This window comes from Lipotes vexillifer, unplaced genomic scaffold, assembly GCF_000442215.2.
Source record: "Lipotes vexillifer unplaced genomic scaffold, Lipotes_vexillifer_v1.1 scaffold4, whole genome shotgun sequence".
NCBI classification, from domain to species: domain Eukaryota; kingdom Metazoa; phylum Chordata; class Mammalia; order Artiodactyla; family Lipotidae; genus Lipotes; species Lipotes vexillifer.
In genome coordinates this window covers 7048209-7067518 of record NW_006785876.1, presented here as the reverse complement: position 1 = coordinate 7067518, position 19310 = coordinate 7048209, and positions in this window count along the sequence as shown.

Below are 19310 nucleotides of genomic sequence, written 5' to 3'. Positions count from 1 at the left end.
AAAGAGGCAGCTAATTACTCTGGCAAACTTTGTGGAAACTTGACACAGAGTCTTGGGAGTGGCATTAAAAATGGAAGAGGGCGTTTTACTCTCAGAGGAGGGCAGGGTGGAGAAGGGGCAGCTGCCTCCTCACTGCTCCAGGTCAGCAAACTCAGAATTATTTATTTATGGAAAGTGTGCTAGGTGCCAGCGGGGTTCTGGGGAAGCTGAGTGCCCAAGAATGAAGTCTTCAAACACAGCAAATGAATTCCCACAGCCTTGATGATTTAGCAGAGAGTTTTGCATTTGATTTTCATTGTTCGATGATTTTTCCAGATCCATTTCCAATTCAAGCTGAGAATTTCTCACTTTCTTTGGCTTCAATAGGATAAAACGTAGATTGTCGCTTTTATTCATTGTGTTGTAACCCTAGGAATTACTGGAGATGCATTTTTACACCTTCAGTACCTCTCTGGTCCCCCAAAGACAAACCCTGTGAAATCTATGACTGTTTAATGAGAGAATCCAGTTCCCCAAAACATCCTCGTTCAGGTCACCCGAAGGAATCTAGATTCCCAGTTCTCCAGGTGGGTGGTAAGTCTCCATTTACATTTTACCGGTGCCCTGAAAGTTCATAACAGTAACGAAAGCAAAAGGATTCAGAATCACAGCATGAAATTTCCAAATTTATGTATATTTCTAGAGAGGTATGTAAAGCACTTAGCCCAGTACCTGGCATACGGAAGGTGCTCAGTAAATGTTAGCTATCAGCAGCAGCAGCATCATCATCATCATCAGTGGTCTCATCATCACCATCCCATCCAGTAGCAGCAACCAACTCTGTTGGTGCTAATGAGGCAAAATCATTAGGTGTGATTTATGAGCAGGCTGCGTAGAGTCACAAGGTAGAAAATCCTGGTGAATTATACACTTTTAAATATATCCCTGCTTGTCAGTCATCGACAGTGCTCCTTGGAAACAAAAACTATAAAGCAAGGGAGAATGTGCACCCAAAGTGTGTGTTCAAGGTTCCCGCCTGATGGATATTGTGTTTTACCCATTGAAATGGGCAAGCGGTGGAGCAGAGAAGGTCTGGGTCTGAGGTCTGGATCCTAGCTTTCCGTCTACTTCTGATGAATAGCAGAGTGACCTTGGCCAAGCACCGCACTTCTCTGGGCTTCTGCATCCTCACCGGGGAAGCAGAAACTTAGCGTCCATACTCTCGTTCCCCTTGGGCATGGACAGTCTCTGTGTTTCCTTTACTTCACTCTTCCTTCCCTTTTCCAATTGAGAAAACAAAGGGGAGGTGAAAACAAGTCGGAAAACAGCGCCCTCTAGGGGTTTTCAGAGGCATGTCTCTATTGAGGACGTAAGAGTATGAAAAACGCCTGGGTGAACACCTGGGGGCGCCGTACTTCCTAGGGCCTACATTACCTGCCTGCTTCTTAAGCGGTCCTTGCATCCTTTTTTCTATCTTGATGGGAATTGAAATTGAATTTGTTTTGAAAAATTAAAAAACTCCAGAAAAAACAAAAACCCTGCTGAAAAATTGAAGATACAGAAACTCAAGTCAAGTAGGAAATTATTGAAAAAAAATTATTAAGTCCAACTTAGAGAAATTAGCTATTATTTATTTCAATGATAAGTAACATTTGAAGAAGAAATACAGTCTTTTTGGTGCTTCCATTAAGAGAGTAAAGAAAATGTTCAGAATATTTAAGCGAGGTAAACTTTAGTATTTTATTAATGCAATATTTAATTTTTTAAAAATAAGAGTTTTGGAGGAAGTCCATTTTAGTTTCTGTTTCTTGAGTTTATTCTTCTTCTTGACATGAGGCAAAAAGAAAGAAAACATTATTCTTTCCTAGACACAGAATGTCACAAATCACCTGAACTAACCCTCCCATTGTATAAATTAGTTGGAAACTCAATGCTTTTGTTTCTGGTCTAGAGCTCTTGGTACTTTCTGGAAGAGTACATATAATAATAGCAATGATTATATTCAATACAAATAATAATGGACATTAACTTACTCTGTGCCAGGCACTCTGCCATGTTTTACATGGAGCCCCTCACTTAACCCTCGCAACAGCTCAATGAATTTGCTACTATTGTCATTTCCATTTTACAGCTGGAGAAATGGAGACTCAGAGAAGTCAAGTAAGTACTCCCAATTTCACAACTTAGCAATACCAGTGGGATTTTTATATTCAACCACAAACCTAACTCACATTCAAAATAATTGATACAGACTTAATTGATACATACATACATACATACCTCTAGGTTCTTTTCTGACCTCTTTTTTGGGGGTGGGGCTTTGAAACAAAAAAATTGTTAGGTTTTGAAAGCTCTTTCTAACCATTGTGAGGATAAAATGAGAGTTGGGATGGGGGCTAAAAGACAGGTGATAAATGGACTCCAGAACCAGTCAGTTAGCGACCAGTTATTTGGAGTGAGGTATAGCCTGAGTTTAATCATGACCTTTCCTAAATTGAGTCTATTGAGCAAGAATTTAAAAAGGGAAAAACTTAATTCGTAAACCTTTATTGAGCTCTAAGCACATGTATTTATATTTTCTTCTGTTCCTTGGTAAAAGCACACTGACTAAACACATGGTTTTGTGTTGGTCTAACGCCGTTTTTTATATGCATATTTCCTCATGTTACACTTTAAGTAATTGCATGATATTATTCCATCATCTTGATGTATCATGATTTGCTTAGTGATTTCCCTGTTGTTGAGGCTTTGGATTGTTCCCAGTTATAAAGAGCACTGCTACCCCATTTCCAGACCATTTTTAATTTGGGAGATATTTTTCTGATGTATATTCCCAAGAGTTTAATTTCTATATCAAAGTGTACAATATATTATATCTTTTGCTATATATTTCTAGATTGCTTTCCAGAAAGACTACAGAATAAATTATGAGGCCAATAGCACTGAATTTTTAACACTTCATTTTTCTGATTTATCCACCAAGAACTGTAGTTGTTTTAACATTTTTTTGATCACACCACCATCACGACCACTGCCCCCAACATCACGACCACTACCATCATCATCACCTTCAACAACACAAGCAAAAACAGAACCATTAATATCATCAGCTACCATCACCATCAATACCACCACCAGCATCCTTATCCACCATCACCATCACCATCACCTTATCAACGACCACCATGGCACCAATGTCACCATCATCACAATCACCTTCATCAGTAAAACCACCACCACCATCACCATCATCAAATCCACCAACACCAGCACCAGCACCAGCATCACCATGATCTGCTACCATCACCACCATCTTTAACATCACTAGTCCTCATCCACCACTACCACCATCACCTTCACCACCAACACCAGCACCATCACCATGATCAGCTATCACCATCATCAACACCACCACCACCAAAACCAGCACTACCAACCATTACTTTCACCAAGAGCATCAACACCAAGATTGTCATCCACACTACAATTACTATCATCTTCACTACCAACACCATCAACACCTTCACCAGCACCAGCACCAATACCACCATTACTATATTCCATCACTGCTGTTACTATTAATGGAAATATTCAATATGTGCCAAATACTGTAGTCATTGACGTTAATGACTTTGTCCCCACAGTAACTCTTGTAAGTATATAATAGCCTCCTGTTACTGATTAGAAAACTGATGTTGAGAGTTTAGGACCCTTGATCAAAGACACAGCTGAAAAGTGTCAAGGCCAGGATCCATGTCTATATCTGGCTACTCCACAGCCCATCCTCTGAACAGCCAACGCCTCTGCTTCCTTTAATCGATGTAAGTGGTGTTGCAAAGTTCTTTTGTTTGCATTTCTTTCGTTTCTATGGAGACTTAACATTTTTCCATGTGGTGATTTATTGTCTGCATTTCCTGGGGTGTAAACTCTCCATTTATTTCCTGTGACCTCATTTTGAATGAAAGTTGAATATTGATCTTAAATAATTAGATGAATTCTCCATTTTCTATGGTAAAGCTTTTCTTTTAACATTTATACCATATAATTTTCTCACTTATATTTTATCTTTTAAGCTCTTTTGCTTTTTTATATTCTATTTTACATCTAATTATATATTAGGAATCAAAAGTATTTCTTTCTTAATTGGAAAGAATATGCTTATTTTCTTCTAGCTTTCTTTATATGTTCATCATTTTACTTTGACCAAAATGTATTATAGTATACAATATGAGGTGTGAATCTAATATATTCTCCTTACTGTGACTTGATTGCCTCATGTATTAAATAATAATTATTTCTTGCATTTGTATATTCTTTTGTTCATGTATTAATAAGTTCTTATAATAATTTTATTTACTGTTGAAATATCTATTCTATACCATATTTTTTCTTGCTTTTAACCCAATATCATATAGTTTTGGTAATTGTCACTTGTTTTAAAACCTAAACACTAAATCCTTTATCAATTCTTTTGGGAAAAAACAATTTGGATATTTTTCCTGCTTGTTCTTCTGGAGGAACCTTAAAACCAGTGTGTCAAATTTTATAAAATCTAAAACATAAACTCAAAAAATACTATGGGGCTTCCCTGGTGGCGCAGTGGTTGAGAGTCCGCCTGCCGATGCAGGGGACACGGGTTTGTGCCCCGGTCCGGGAGGATCCCACATGCCGCGGATCGGCTGGGCCCGTGAGCCATGGCCGCTGAGCCTGCGCGTCCGGAACCTGTGCTCCACCACGGGAGAGGCCATAGCAGTGAGAGGCCCGCGTATCGCAAAAAAAAAAAGAAAAAAAAAAATACTATGAAGACTTAAATTGTTATCATATGAATAGAGTTTTGTTATCTTAAGGATACTTGGCTTTCCATCCATGAATAAGCTTTCATTTCTCATTTATTCCTAGTATTCTTTTTCTCTTATAAGATTTTTTTCCTTTCAAAATAATGTTCTCATTTGGAGCTAAATTATTATCTGAGCATTTAATGGTATTTTTATCACCACAGTACACAGATTTTATAGCATTATTAAGTTATTCATCACCTAAGTATCCAGAAACAACTAATTTTAGTGAATTTATCTGTACCCAACTCATCAACTTTTGCTGTAACTGCAAAATCTAGGAAGAAAAATGGTTCAGATGCTGTGTTTCTTGAAAAACAACACTCAAATTAGTAAAAACAATGACATCTTCTTTAAAGCCAAAATAGTTCAGAAAGGCAAGGCCCCCAGATGAGCCATTCTGGGAGAGAGAGGGCAGTGGGGGGTGGGGTGGGGAGGGGGAGAGATTTCTGGCACATGGATACTCACTAATGTAAATAGCTGAGCCCACTAGGGCTGAGCTTTTACAACACTGTGATGTGAAGTGGGATTTTGATGCCACTAAACTTCCCTTTCTCCCAGTTCCCTCCTTTTCCATCATCTGGGGCTCCTGTGTTCTGACTTTGGAAGAGAGTAACAGTCAAGACTGGGGTGTAAGCTGGAAAAATGTTTCCAGAGAAGGGCTTCTGAGAAGTCAACCCACTCCACCCTTGTCTGCCCCCTTTCTCCCAAAGATGGAGCCCTGCCCCTGGGTCCTAATGAGATCCTGGGGGTATGGGGTCCCACCTGGGTGGGCAATACTTCTCTGACAGGCAAGGTCTTTAAGTTTGGAGACTAGATTTGCAGTCACAGCAAAAATAGATGAGTCCAACTTTCGTTCATTTATTCAACAAATATTATTGAGTCTCGCAAGCCACTAACTATGGACCTGGGCTTCGATTTTTTTTTTTTTTTTCATCGATAAAAGTGAAAGCGGGGAAACGAAGGCACTGGACCGGGTGAGCTCCTGGGTCCCCTTCACTTTAGAGTTAGTATGTCTGATATCACAGAATGGCTGCCCGAGGGGCTGGCCAGTGCATTCTGCCAAATAAAGAGCTAGTCTTGGTAAGTGGACCCTCTGAGTGCAGTAAGTCCCGGGCTCGGGCTGAGGCCCAGGTGTCAGCCCCTAATTCTGAGGTTCATTGTCACTGGCTTAATCTTCTCAATGCAATTTCAGTATCTTCTGCCGACTCAGCAATCTGCCTTTTGGTGAATCCCTGTCTGTAACCCAATACCAATCCTTGCTGTGATTCTCCAGTTATATGCTCCCCTGTGCTTTCAGCCACCAGCAATGACCACATCCCTAGTACACTCCCAAGATGGGCAAGCACCGTTCAGCAAACCGGGGGAGCCCTCTGACCATTCTGCAGATGGTCCATCCACCTACTTATTTAGTCCTTGTGCTTTCATTAATTTCTTAGTGAGCACAACCCATGTGCCCACACCCTCAGGACTTTCTGCCCAATATCACAACGGAAGTAATTTGTTCTTTCAAACTGGCCAAGGCATGTCATTCAGTTGATAAACTGTGATCAAAAGCTTGTGCTTTTGATTTTTGAACCAAACCGAGGTTTGGGTATTCATTTGCAAAAGAGCTTCTTAGCACTGCTCTGAGTAAGGGGTGGGAGGAATAATTAATAGTCAGTTGCCAACCAGAATCACAGGGATGTTCTTCTTATGGGAGGGAGGGTCCCTTGAATACTCATAAGGGAAGCAAAGGAGATAAAATACAGTACATGCAAAAATATTAAGATCTTCCTGATACAGACAAATATTGAAATATTATGTTGTACACCTGAAATTAAGATGACATAATGTTGTGTCAGTTATATCTCAGTAATTTTTTAAATGTTAAGACCTGAGGTTAAATAAGAATTGTTAAACTAAGAATGGAAAAAAGATTTTGGGGGGTATTTTTTTCCATGCTTCTTTTTCTGCAGGAATCTTAAAATCAGTTTTTCAGCTTTTATAGAATATACTATGGAGACTTTATGTTATTTTATTTTTAATTTTGAAGTAAGATGGTAGACAGAATTTGGAGGGCAGTGATTTCCAAGAAGAAACTTCCCATATTCTTTTCAAAACAAGCTATCATAACTCTTATACTGCAAAACACACAAGGTTTATAAACCTTGAAGCCTTGGGAATCCTCTAATAAAATACTTGCTATTCTGCAATGCCACCGAATTCAGTCACCATCCGTTCATTTATTCAACAAGAACTTCCTGAGCACGATTCTAGCACTGTGGGTGCTCTGTGGGGAAATAAAAAGAACTGTAAGACATTATTCTAAGCTCAAAAACACTGCAGTCTCATTGGGGAGACAAGATTTACAGAGCAAAAGGAAAACTAATAATAGAACACAGTTTAGGATTAAACAATAAGGGTAAAAATAAATAAATCGCCAAATGCTAAATAAATGCCAAATGAAACAATAAAAGTGACTCTGAGTTTCGAAAGGCAAAAATCACTGCAGGCTGAAGGGATAGGAGACCCTTTCTGGAGAGGTAAGACTTGAGTATTTGAACACAAGGAGGACATAGACCAGGCTGTTTGAGTGGAGAAGGCTTATTAAGAGCCAAGTCTGGTTGTGATGCAGCCACCGGGTCGGCTGGTGCCCCCATCAGACAAGTGGCCCTTAGAGTGACTTGACTAATTGTGCAAACTGACCAGTTACATCAGCCCAAAGGCCCCAAGTGAGAGCCTGGGGTAGATGCAGAGAGTGCACAGGCTTGATGTAAGTCAATGCTAGTTTTTCAAACACAATTCTGAGAGACTCAATGTCCAGAAGCAAACAGACCCAAAGAACTGTAGAGATGGAGGCATTATGAGGGGAGTTGAGGCCGGGTTATATCATTTAAAAGGAATTGAAGCATCGGGCAATTGCCAGGTAATCATTAAGCAGCATGTTTGTTTAAATAACATATCCTAAACCAAATGACTGTACTTGTCACTTAGTCAAAGTGCCTTTTACTTGAAGGGAAATATTTTCTGTTTCATTAGCTTTTTTTGTATTTTCTTCTTCTAATATTAGTCAATAAGTTGAAAATTCCTACTGTCTTTTGAGGCAAAGATCCCAGCAGAATACAAAATAGGGAAAAGGCAGTGACTGGTAGTAGCCAAGAGATCTGAGTTCCTGACCTGGTTCTGCCATTGATACCCTCTGAAATTTGAGATCTGTCACTTAAATGTTCTAGATTTGCTTTAGCCCCACAAGATGATGAAAACATGGACTGCCTTAATTATCTTACAGGGTTATTTGGGTTGGAAGTAAGGTAAAAATTTTTAATGTTTTGAGCACCTCCTATTAACCAAGTACTTTCACATTCTTTATGTCATTTAATGCTGAAGACAAGAGTCCATATTAAATATGATTAGCCCTACTCACAGATAAGGAGACTACGAATGGGAGAGGTTAAATGATTTGTGAAAAGCCACACAGCCATTGCAACCCCAGTTCTCCAAACCTTAGGAGTCACTCTTCCCTTTATTGTCCAAAGGACACAGTTTGCGCTGGCGCGTTGCATGCCTGCTCTCTCCTCCATCAGCTGGGTGCTGCTTTAGCTCCCAGAAGGTCTGAGACAGAACGTTGAAAGAGTGTAGTCCTTGAGGTGGGAGTGTCAAGTTCACACTGAACTACCAGATGAAGCTACAGCAGAAAAAGGGGGTGGGTTCCTGGGATGAGACATGGAGTGCCCCCAGCATGGGCTGCGATGTGTTCACCGGCTCAGCCTGGAGCTACTGTGTTAGAATTATCCCCTGGCTCAGGGCTACCTGAAGGGGACGTCTTGCCTTCCTTCTGTGGACCTAAAAAGACTCTCTTGAAAGCAGGTGGCTCAACTTTGGCTGCACTACATCAGCTGGAGAGCTTTAAAAATAATCCCAGTGCCCAGACCACACCCCAGACCAAGGACATTAGAGTCTCTGGTGATGGAAGATGGGAATAAATATTTTGATAGGACCCGCCCGAATGCAGCCAATTTTCAGAACCACTGACCTAGAGAACAAAGGAAGGCTCTCCCCAAGGGCAAATATGAGTTTCCAGTATTTTACGATCCAGACCCTCCAGAAACAGGGAGAAGCTACTCTGGCACCATCTCCATTAATAGCTTTGTTTGTTTGTTTGTTTGTTTCTGATATGTTAGCAAGTGGAGAGTAGCAGTCCCAGGGCTCTACCCTTAGTCTGTTGCCTTAGAAAACTAAGAGCCTCGGCTTCCCTGGTGGCACAGTGGTTGAGAGTCTGCCTGCTGATGCAGGGGACACGGGTTCGTGCCCCGGTCCGGGAAGATCCCACGTGCCGCGGAGCGGCTGGGCCCGTGAGCCATGGCCGCTGAGCCTGTGCGTCTGGAGCCTGTGCTCCGCAACGGGAGAGGGCACAACAGTGAGAGGCCCACGTACCGCAAAAAAACAAAATAAAAAAACTCAGAGCCTCTCGTGTTAACATAGCATTTGATGGCCATCCACTGGGGTTATTGTCAAAGCTGGCTCTTCAGATGCCATTTAAGGATCAAATGTTGATTGTTTTAAAATTTTATTCCTATTAAATAGATAATTGGTGGTGATCAGCCGTTCTGGCTATCGTGATGGAAATCAGAGCAGGGAAGACCATGCCGGAAAGATGCTCCCCAGATATAGATAAATCTACAGATAAATGCATCTATGGATAGAAATTTATTTGTTACAAAGTGATGCTAGTTTCCCACCCTTTGGCATTTCTTCTCTCTTCTCTATACAGGGTCTTTGTGGGACTCTCAAAGTCAAGACTTAAAGCTTCCTGGGCTGATATTATCAGGAAACGGGGTGGGTCTTCCTGTGTGTGCAGAATAAAGGTAGAAGCTGTGGAGGGGCACGGGAAAGTGTCCGGCCGCCACACCCTCCCCTCCCCTCCGCCTCTGCTGCGGGACTATGGAGCTTCAGTGGGCAAGAGAATCACAAGGGGAGGTGGGGGGGGAGCTTATAAAATGCAGATTTCCTGACCCCACCCTCCGATTCAGTGTTTGTGGGAGGGGCTCAGAGGAGCCCATTTTTAAGATGCTCCCTGAGTGATTCAGGAACGGACTGTCCTAGGAAACTCTGCTGGCCCCACACCCTTCTTGAAAGGCGGGCTTTTGTGCTATTTACGGCCATCAACCTGCATTGTCCTTTGTAAATGCAGATGTGACGGGACTGAGCCATTGGCTAATTTCCTCTGTGCTGCCTGCAGATGTATGAACAAGGGCAGTGGGAGGGTCTCCAGAGGAAAGTAGGATCTTCGAGTGTGAGGATGTCTGTGGGGGACGAGGGTCCTGAATCCAGGGCACCTCTGTAGAAGGAATTGGCCCCCCAAAGACAAACGTGATTGACTTTGCAGCAGTGGGGGACCCACATCGCCCGAGGGAGCTCTGACAGTCTCCTGAATGCCTGAAAAAAAATTTCCAGCAACATACAAAGCAGAAATTGTAGAAAGTGAAAATTAAAAATTTCTCCCTCCCTCATCCCACTGTTCTGAAATAATCACTAGAGTTTTGTGTATAGCCTTCCAAACAATACGTGTAATTGTGTAGAATGACATATATTAAACAAAATAAACAAACAAAATAAATGCATACACTTTTCCACAATTTGTTATCTTTTTTTATTTAACGATATATCCTGGACATCTTTCCATGTCACACAATCTACGTCTTTCCTGTGATAGCCTTCATTATGTGGATGCACCAAAATGTACCCAGTCTCCTTCTGGTGGACATTTAGTTCACTTCCAATTTTTCCTTATTTCAAACAATGATGCAGTGAACATCTTTGAATCTACACTCTTTGCTCATGTAAGAATTTCCTATCAGTGGACCTGTTGGGTCTTCATATGACCCAAATTTGTCTTCAAATTTGATGGATAACAGGCCCTCCAATAAGATGTACCAATTTACACTCCCTACCCATATTGCATATTTACCCACAATTTTTATCATGAATCTTTAAAAAATTTTACGAACTAAATAAGTGAGAAAAATTGTTCATTGGTGCAATTTCAGTTCCTTAGCTAAGTGGTATGCCTTTTCATTAACATGACTAATATTAATCAGTCCCCGACTTCCTGTTTTTGTGAACTAACTGTTCATATCTTTTACCCAGAGTCAAGGCTCACCTCTGTGTTTTCACACATCGTGTTTTCTTATTTTCACTATGGCATCTGTTGGCAGAGTGAATAGTCTTGTGTTGGAAAGAGTAAATGCCATGGAGAGGGTGAGGGGCAAGGGAGCCATTTCCCAATTAATCAAGATATCAGAACCACCAACTCAGTATTAAAAAGCACTGCTTATATTATTTAGTGTGTAAGCCCTTTAAGAACTGGAGCAACATCTTATATTCTGCAAAGAACAGGAAGAAAATAGGACCTTAATAAGGATTTGTTGAACAAATGAGTAGGTGTGGACAGATAGAGCCAAACATATACCATGTGTTGGGCATGAGGGGAAACAAAGATAAGAAACATCACCCTGCTTTCTCAAAACTTGAAAATTTGTTGGGGCTGTCAATGTGTAAAGTGATGAGTATAATACAAAAGGTGGTTAAAGTAAAGGGATGAGTAGATGCCTCCTGTACTCGAAGATCTCAGCTCTAGAGGGCAACAGATACATAAACAAATAATTTCAGTGTAGTAGAACAAGAAGAGAGATTTGCGTAATGGGTTATGGAAGCATGAGTTTAAGGATGAGACAGAGTTTGCTGGGTGAGGAAACGTGCAAAAGTATCTCAAGGAAAGGGAGCAAAAGACACAGAGATAGGAAACAGCAGGGTGTGTATATAGGAAATCAACCGTCATAGGCTTCCCGGAATCTTTAGGGCCTGAAGCCAGATGAGTCCAGTTGGGCAGGCAGGTCACAACCTGTCACATCATGGTCCACACTGAGCCACTGAAGAGTTTTGAGCAAGGGCTGGTGTGACCCAATGTGCTTTTTTAAAAAATTGTTATTTATATTGGAGTATATTTGATTTACAGTGTTATGTTAGTTCCAGGTGTATAGCAAGGTGGTTTAGTTATACATACACCTATTCTTTTACAGTTTCTTTTCTCATAGGTTGTTACAGAGTACTGAGTAGAGTTCTCTATGCTTTACAGTAAGTCCTTGTTGATTATCTATTGTATATGTAGTTATAAGGGGTTAATGCCAACCTCCTAATTTAACCCTCCCCCACCTTTCCCCTTTGGGAACCTTAAGTTTGTTTTCTGAGTCTGTTTCTACTTTGTAAATAAGTTCATTTGTATCATTTTTTTAGATTCCACATATAAGTGACATCATATGATATTTGTCTTTGTCTGACTTACTTCACTTAGTATGATAATCTCTAGGTCCATCCACGTTGCTGCAAATGGTATTATTTCATTCTTTTTTATGGCTGAGTAGTATTCCGTTATATCTGTGTACCACATCTTCATCCATTCCTCTGTCGATGGACATTTAGGTTTGTAGATGGCTTACTCTGGCCACCGGGTGGAGGATGGACTTAAGGGCAAGGTGAGTGGCTGAGGTGGAGGGCAGTTAGGAATGTTCTATGACCATTTAGGCAGGAGGCAAGGCAGCCGCAGCAGTGCAAATGGAAAGTGGAGAGATTTGAGAGTAGGGACTTGGTGACTAATTGGATTTGGGATGACGGAGGAATCAAACAAAAATATGGGCTTGGTTTCTGGTTTGGGTGACTGGATAGATGATGATGTCACTGGCAGGGAAAGAAAATACAGGATAAGGAGAGGATTATTTGTGTGGTGTTTTGGAAATGTTGACTTTGAGGAAACTGGGATACCCACAGGATTTACACAGCACAGTTATATATTAGCATGAGGCTCTCAGGAACGAGATAAAGGCTAACATCTAAGATCTGGGAATGAATGAAGGAACTCCAGATGGCCTTGGATTTCACGGCATAAGCCTCATTCATAACTCACTCATAACCAGGCATCACTCCCAGAAGTTCATTGTCCCCTGATGGCCCATCACACTGCAGATCTGAAATGAATTTGGGCCTAGATCCTTGAAGCTTTTTGATCTCTAACACGAGCAGAGGAAGCCCAGCAGTGCATTCTTTGCTGTTGAATGAGTATGAGCTGCTCATAGATCCTTGTTCAAGTTTCCTTCCCCAGAGCTCAATTCCACAGCCCAACAATAGTTTGCTTGTGGTGAAAGGAAAATTGGGGTTCTCTTCTTTTGTGAGAAGATGCGCTCCCCTGAATAACAAGATTGGGATTGGGTGGCCCTCACCTGTCACTATCTCAGCATGAATTAGTTTCTTGTTTACTATTCGCTAGTTTGAATGACCAAGAGCCTGGCTTCAGGGGAGACTCTGTATAGGATAAAGACATCAGAGTACATCAGAGAGTTCCAGAGGCCAGTGGTGGCTCTGCTGCTCTCCAGCACAGGGAATTTGGATGAGTTATTTTACCTCTCTGAATCTGAGTTTTCTGATCTCGTTAAAATGGGGATAATAAGAAAAATACCTGTTCTCCTACTTTTCATGACTGCTGGTATGATAAAATGAGAAATATTTTTGGAGGGCCCATGCAATCGTTCTTATTGTCTGAAGATGCCCAGCAGAAAGCCTGCACTGACCAGGCCTCCGTCAGCAGTCATCAAAGGAACTCCAAGAACTACACTCATTCGTTTGCTCCTTTATCAACCCATTTACTCAATAAATGCCAGTTGAGTACCTCCTCTGTGTGAGGCTCTGTGCTCACTGCTAGTGAAAAAGAGAATGAACACCATGAAGAGACATGGAGGAGCCTTAAATGCATAACGCTCAGTGAAAGAAGCCCGTCTGCAAAGGCTACATATTGCACGATTCCAACTATATGACATTCTGGAAAATGCAAAATGATGGAGACAGTGAAAAGATCAGTGGTTCCCAGAGGCTTGGGGGAGAGAGGGATGAATCGGTGGAGTACGGAGGATGTTTAGGGCAGTGAGACAACTCTGTAAGATACTGCAATGGTGGATGCATGTCATCATACACTGGTCAAAACCAATGGAATATATAACCCCAGGAGTGCATCCTAATGTCAGTGTGGGCTTTGGGTGATAATGACGGTCAGTGTAGCATCTCTGATTGTAACAAGTGCACCGATATGGTGCAGGATGCTGATAGTGGGGAAGCTGTGCAAGAGTGGGGTCAGGGGGTTCATGGAAACTGTACTTACTGCTCAGTTTTTTAGTAAACCTAGGGATAGAGAGAGAGAGAGGAGAGAGAGAGAGAGAGAGAGGAGAATGGATGCTGTATGCATTTTAGGCCCCTACAGCTTACTAGAGAAGAGAGGAACATAAACAGATCTTCAGACATCGATAAATGGGGGTAAGTCCTGCATGCATACAGTGCAAGCAAGCACCTTCCCTTTTTGTTGTTCTGATATTTTGTCTTCATTTGTGACAGGTGCATGCAGAGGGTCAGTACTATTTATCATTCAGACAAGACCCCCTTCAGCCTTATTTACTGCAGGGCGAGCAGCTTCAAAATGCCTGTGGCCTTCCGAGACAGGGGTGAGGGGTGCTGAGTGGAGAGCATCCACTAGGCTGGGTGCACAGCAGCCCTACAACCAGAGGGAAGGAACAGAGGAGTTGGCCTTGACTGATGAACTCAGCCAGACCACTTTGGCGTGGCTGTTTTGCATCCCCCTGACCTTTAATTTGATGACTTCCCATGGGGAGCCGGGTGTGGAGAGAAAGGCAGAGTTTAGGTCAGCGTTTGTCCCTTTGGGCCTTAAAGATTGGGAGGCTCCATTAAGGGCATTAAGTCTGGTGTCTAGTGATGCAATTACCCTGTGCTATGTGGACGGAAGATCGGTGACTGAGACCATATTCAGCTCTATTCATTTGGGGGCTTAATTTTATGACTGAGGAAAAGTGACAACGGTTGGGTTTACAAGGTTCCAAAAGAGCAAGGTAAAAAAGAATTAGTTCCACTGTAATTCAATGAATTTCAATGCATTTTTGAAACATAAAATCACTTAGATAAAATATCAGCCTTTGGAAGTGGGTTGGCCACCCCCCCCAATGCATTTTTGAAACATAAAATCACTTAGATAAAATATCAGCCTTTGGAAGTGGGTTGGCCCCCCCCCCCCCCCCCCCCCCGTCGATGTCCTAGCCTGGTATAGATGCAGCCAATGAGCCAAACCAAGTGGGAGAGATCTTGAGGTGAAAAACAGATACTGCAACGGAGTCTTAGACTAATGTCTACCTTTTGTATGGGGGTGCATTGCAAAGTTTTCCAAAGTGTATTTAACTGAGGAAATTACGCATCATTACAGGGCAATACAGAAGGTGTATCGGCTGCAAACTCAATATACATTCAGTGGAGCTGTCATTATTTCTTCAGGCTGGAACTTTTTCACTGAATGAAAACCTCCAGGCAGATTTTCTCCAACAATTCCAATAATGTATTGAAATTGCAAAGGTTGTATAATGTAACTAAATAAGAAAAGGTGAAAATGTGACCCCGCAAAGTCACATAGGGATATCATGGAGGATTTCAAGCTAGACTTTCAGTTCTTCAACGTAAAATGCTTTGTTCTATCTACCTCAGGGGCCCTCACACATGCTGTTCCTTTCTCTCTTCCCTTCAGTCTTCAAGTGACTGGCCCCTTTTTATCATTCAGATCTGGGCTTAAATGTCACCTCCCCTGAGAGGCCATAAAGGAATGTGAAAGTAACCCCGGCCACGGAAGTCTCAGTGGAAGAGGATTCATTCATGAGGCAGCTGGTATAGATTCAAGTGCTATCTGGTCACAAAAATGTAGGTAATGAGCATCTTTTCTCAATAGTATCATATCTATTTTGATTCTGTGTTCCTAAAAACACATTGTATCTACTGAACTAGACGGGCTGAGGAATGGGAGCACCCCTCCTACCATACACACACACGCACGCACGCACGCGCAGCACGCACGCACACGCACGCACGTACACACACACTTGTTTCAGGCACTGTGAGTTCCGTGGGACAGCGAGCGGCTGGGTCTTATTCATAAATTTATCCCTAGCATTGAGCATAGTGCCTGGCACAGAACAGCCGACCATGTTTGCTGAATTTAACCGAAGTGAGATATTTGAGGTGCTTTCTGCCTTCTCCCTGGAAGAAGAAAACTGAAGCAATTCAAGGTAATAGTCTCTGATTTTTCTGTCCAAGCTTTGTGGGAGTAGGGTTAGTCTTCCTGGCAGCTTGTAAAAGATTGCACGGTTGGCGAAAATATATGACAAAAATAGAATCAAATCTTCCTCCCTGAATATAGATTGAAGAGAACCACTTATTACTGTGCTGCAGAAATAAATTTCTTCTGTATCTGCCTAGCTGTGACCAGGTAATAATGCACAGAAATGTTATGTTCTATTTCTCTGGGTTCCTAAAGTAGAGAGAGGGAGAGATACAAGGAAATATATGGAAAGGAAGAAAGACTCAAACACAGATATGTTCCTAGAATTCTAGGAGAGGAACAGACTTATACTGCTGCTCCCACTTTTAGGATAGATTATTTAAAAAATAATAATAACGATTCAGTTAGATCAATTCTGCCCATTTCCAAGAAGGAACTTGTAAGTTTCTAAATAATATACTATGCCTGTCAGGAAATAATTCCTTATGTAGCTTGAAGAGCTGATACGATGGCAGGCAGGCAGTCAGATAAAGATAAAGGATGAAGGCCATCAAGCGTGGTCAGGGTAATTACAGGGTACAAATTCCACTCTTCACCTGGGAGCATTGCTTTTTGCATGTTCCAGTAGCTGATCTTCAGCTTTCACTTCCAAACCGGGTGTTTACTTCCTTTCTCTGTCTCTGTCTCTCTCTTTCTCTCACTTTTCTACGCATTTAAATATAATAAAATAATATTAAATAGTGCTTATTTATTGAGGTCATTAAAAGTAGACACTAGGGAGTCAAACAGACCCGATTCAAACCCCAGCTCTAGAGCTCTGTGGTTAGTTATGCTTACTGACTAATTTGTGTGTATCAGTTTCCTCATCTGCGAAATAGAGTAATGATAGTAGCTACCTTGTGTGTAGGGTTGAAGTGAGGGATTAAGTGAGAAACTGCCTGTGAAATGCAGTGCTGCCGTATATACATTTGGGGGAAAAGAGCTCTTTTGTCCTTTGTTTATGGGTAAGTCAGTATGTTGGCTACATTATGTATATTCATAAATAGAATTATTTAAACTTTATATAAACTTGAGGCAAGGTACAGTTATCCCCATTTTACAGATAAAGAAACTGAGACTTAGAGGGGTTGGAGGACCAGGTTACAAGGCTAGAAAATGGCAGGAGCCAAGTCTTCAATTTGGAACTTCAGGATCTAAGCCCGGTGCTCTTTTCACTGTATTGTAAGACATTCAAAAAAAATCAATTCCTGGAGACATTGTTTTATGATTTTGTCATTTTATTGTGTAGCTATCTATGATCACCTTCAATCTACACATAGGACTTTTCTCTGTAGCTTTGTCAATTTCTGAACCTATTTTTATTTTCATCTTATATCTTAGCTTATGAACCTGAGAAGACTACATAGTGTTTTTATGAGGACTAGACCTTTAAAAATAATACTTTTTATTCATCTCAGGATGTGGCCTCTTTTTTAAAGTGCATCATTCTGTTGCTGAGATCTTATTTCTGTCATATGGACCATCTCTTGCCCATGGCCCTCTTTAGTCTATGCAGGTTCTAACTGCTGTGGATATAAATCTCTAGTTGCAAACATCAGAAAACCCAACTGAAGATGGTCTGAGCCAAAAAGACATTTTACTGACCATCATGACAGGAAATTCTCGGCACAAAGTGGTCCAGTCCCTCACAGAACATGGTCTTCCTCTCTCCATCTCTTGGCCCTTGTTTTCTCTCTGTTGGCTTTACTCTCAGTGAGACTCCATCTTAGCGGTGGCAAGATAGTGCAAGCAGCTCCAGGATCATTTCCTAGTTTCTCCGTAAGTCCAGCAGAAGGAAAGATTGTCTCTTTTCTGACAGAAGTCCCAGAATTGGATCTCACTGGATCCAAGTTGATCATGTGTCCATTTTGAACCAATCACTGTGCTCAGAGGGATTCAGAGGCTCCCACTGGCCAACACGAGTCACCTACCCTCCCCTGAAACTCCACTTGAAGCTAACAGGCTGTGAATGGAGGAGGTGTAGAATCTTAAGGAAAATTAGGGGCCCCTTTAGCAAAAAGAATGGATTCTAGTTGTCAATCATTATAACAACACCTAACTTTTCCTTTCAGTACTGTTAATGTTTGGTAATGGACATTTGCCCACTTCCCTCAAGACATTCTATATTCTGCTCCCACTTGTATAGATGCTGACTTTCCATCCCCAGTGTCCCTCACCTTGCTTCTTCTCCGACCCTGACTCTCTTTAACACCACACTCTTTTTTGAGTTATTAAAGGCTGTCTCTGGTCAATTGGCAAAATGAACCTGTTGGCCAAAATAAAATCAGATGTGTGGGTAAGAGTAATATGGGTCCGCAGTTGTTTTGGAATTTTGTTACATGTATTTACCTTGGACCAAGGTTTTTTAAGTGCATTTGTGTAATAGTTGTGTTTTTATGTGACCTTGCTGTGACTGAAGTATGAGCTTTGCCATTAAGTGAGGAAAATCACCAGAGCAGTAAACCCTGTCAAAAATGCATGGTGATGCAACAGAACATGACCTGAGATCATTTTTCTCTTGCCTTTTGTCTCCTGTGGTTTTCCTTTTCCTTGGGGCGGGGTTTTTTTTTTTTTTTTTTTTTGTGCTACGCGGGCCTCTCACTGTTGTGGCCTCTCCCGTTGCGGAGCACAGGCTCCGGATGCGCAGGCTCAGCGGCCATGGCTCACGGGCCCAGCCGCTCCGCGGCATGTGCGATCTTCCCGGACCGGGGCACTAACCCGCGTCCCCTGCATCGGCAGGCGGACTCTTAACCACTGTGCCACCAGGGAAGCCCGGGGCTGGGTAGTTTTTATTTTTCATGTGCTATTTCTTGGTCCTGATTTCTTTTTTCAGCTTATCTCTGGCTGTCTCTTAGGGTTCCAGGGTCCCCAAATCCAGTCACTCCTTATCTAAGACCAGCCATTCACTGATCCTACCAATTCAGTAAGCAATTTCTAAGTCTCTATCAGCATCTCAACCTCGTCCAGCCACATCCTACTTCACATACACAGTAAATCCTGGTGGTTACGAAAATAGGCTTTAATGATGGAGAGACTTGGGTCAGAATACCAGCTGTGTTGTTTATAATTATCTACGTGACCTTGGGCAAGTTACTTAAGCTCTAAGTCTGTGCTTCCTCATTTGCGAAATGAGACTAATAGCATCTGCTTTGGGTTATTATGAAGATGAAGCAAGCTAATAAGAGATTCAGAGTTCCCACACATGGTGGCCTCTTAGTAAATGTTAACTATTATTTTTGTTACAGAACCCTTTCCTGTGTTTCAGTTCAAAGCTAGAATACTTAGGAAGACTTCACACTGTAATGTCCATTTCACTAATA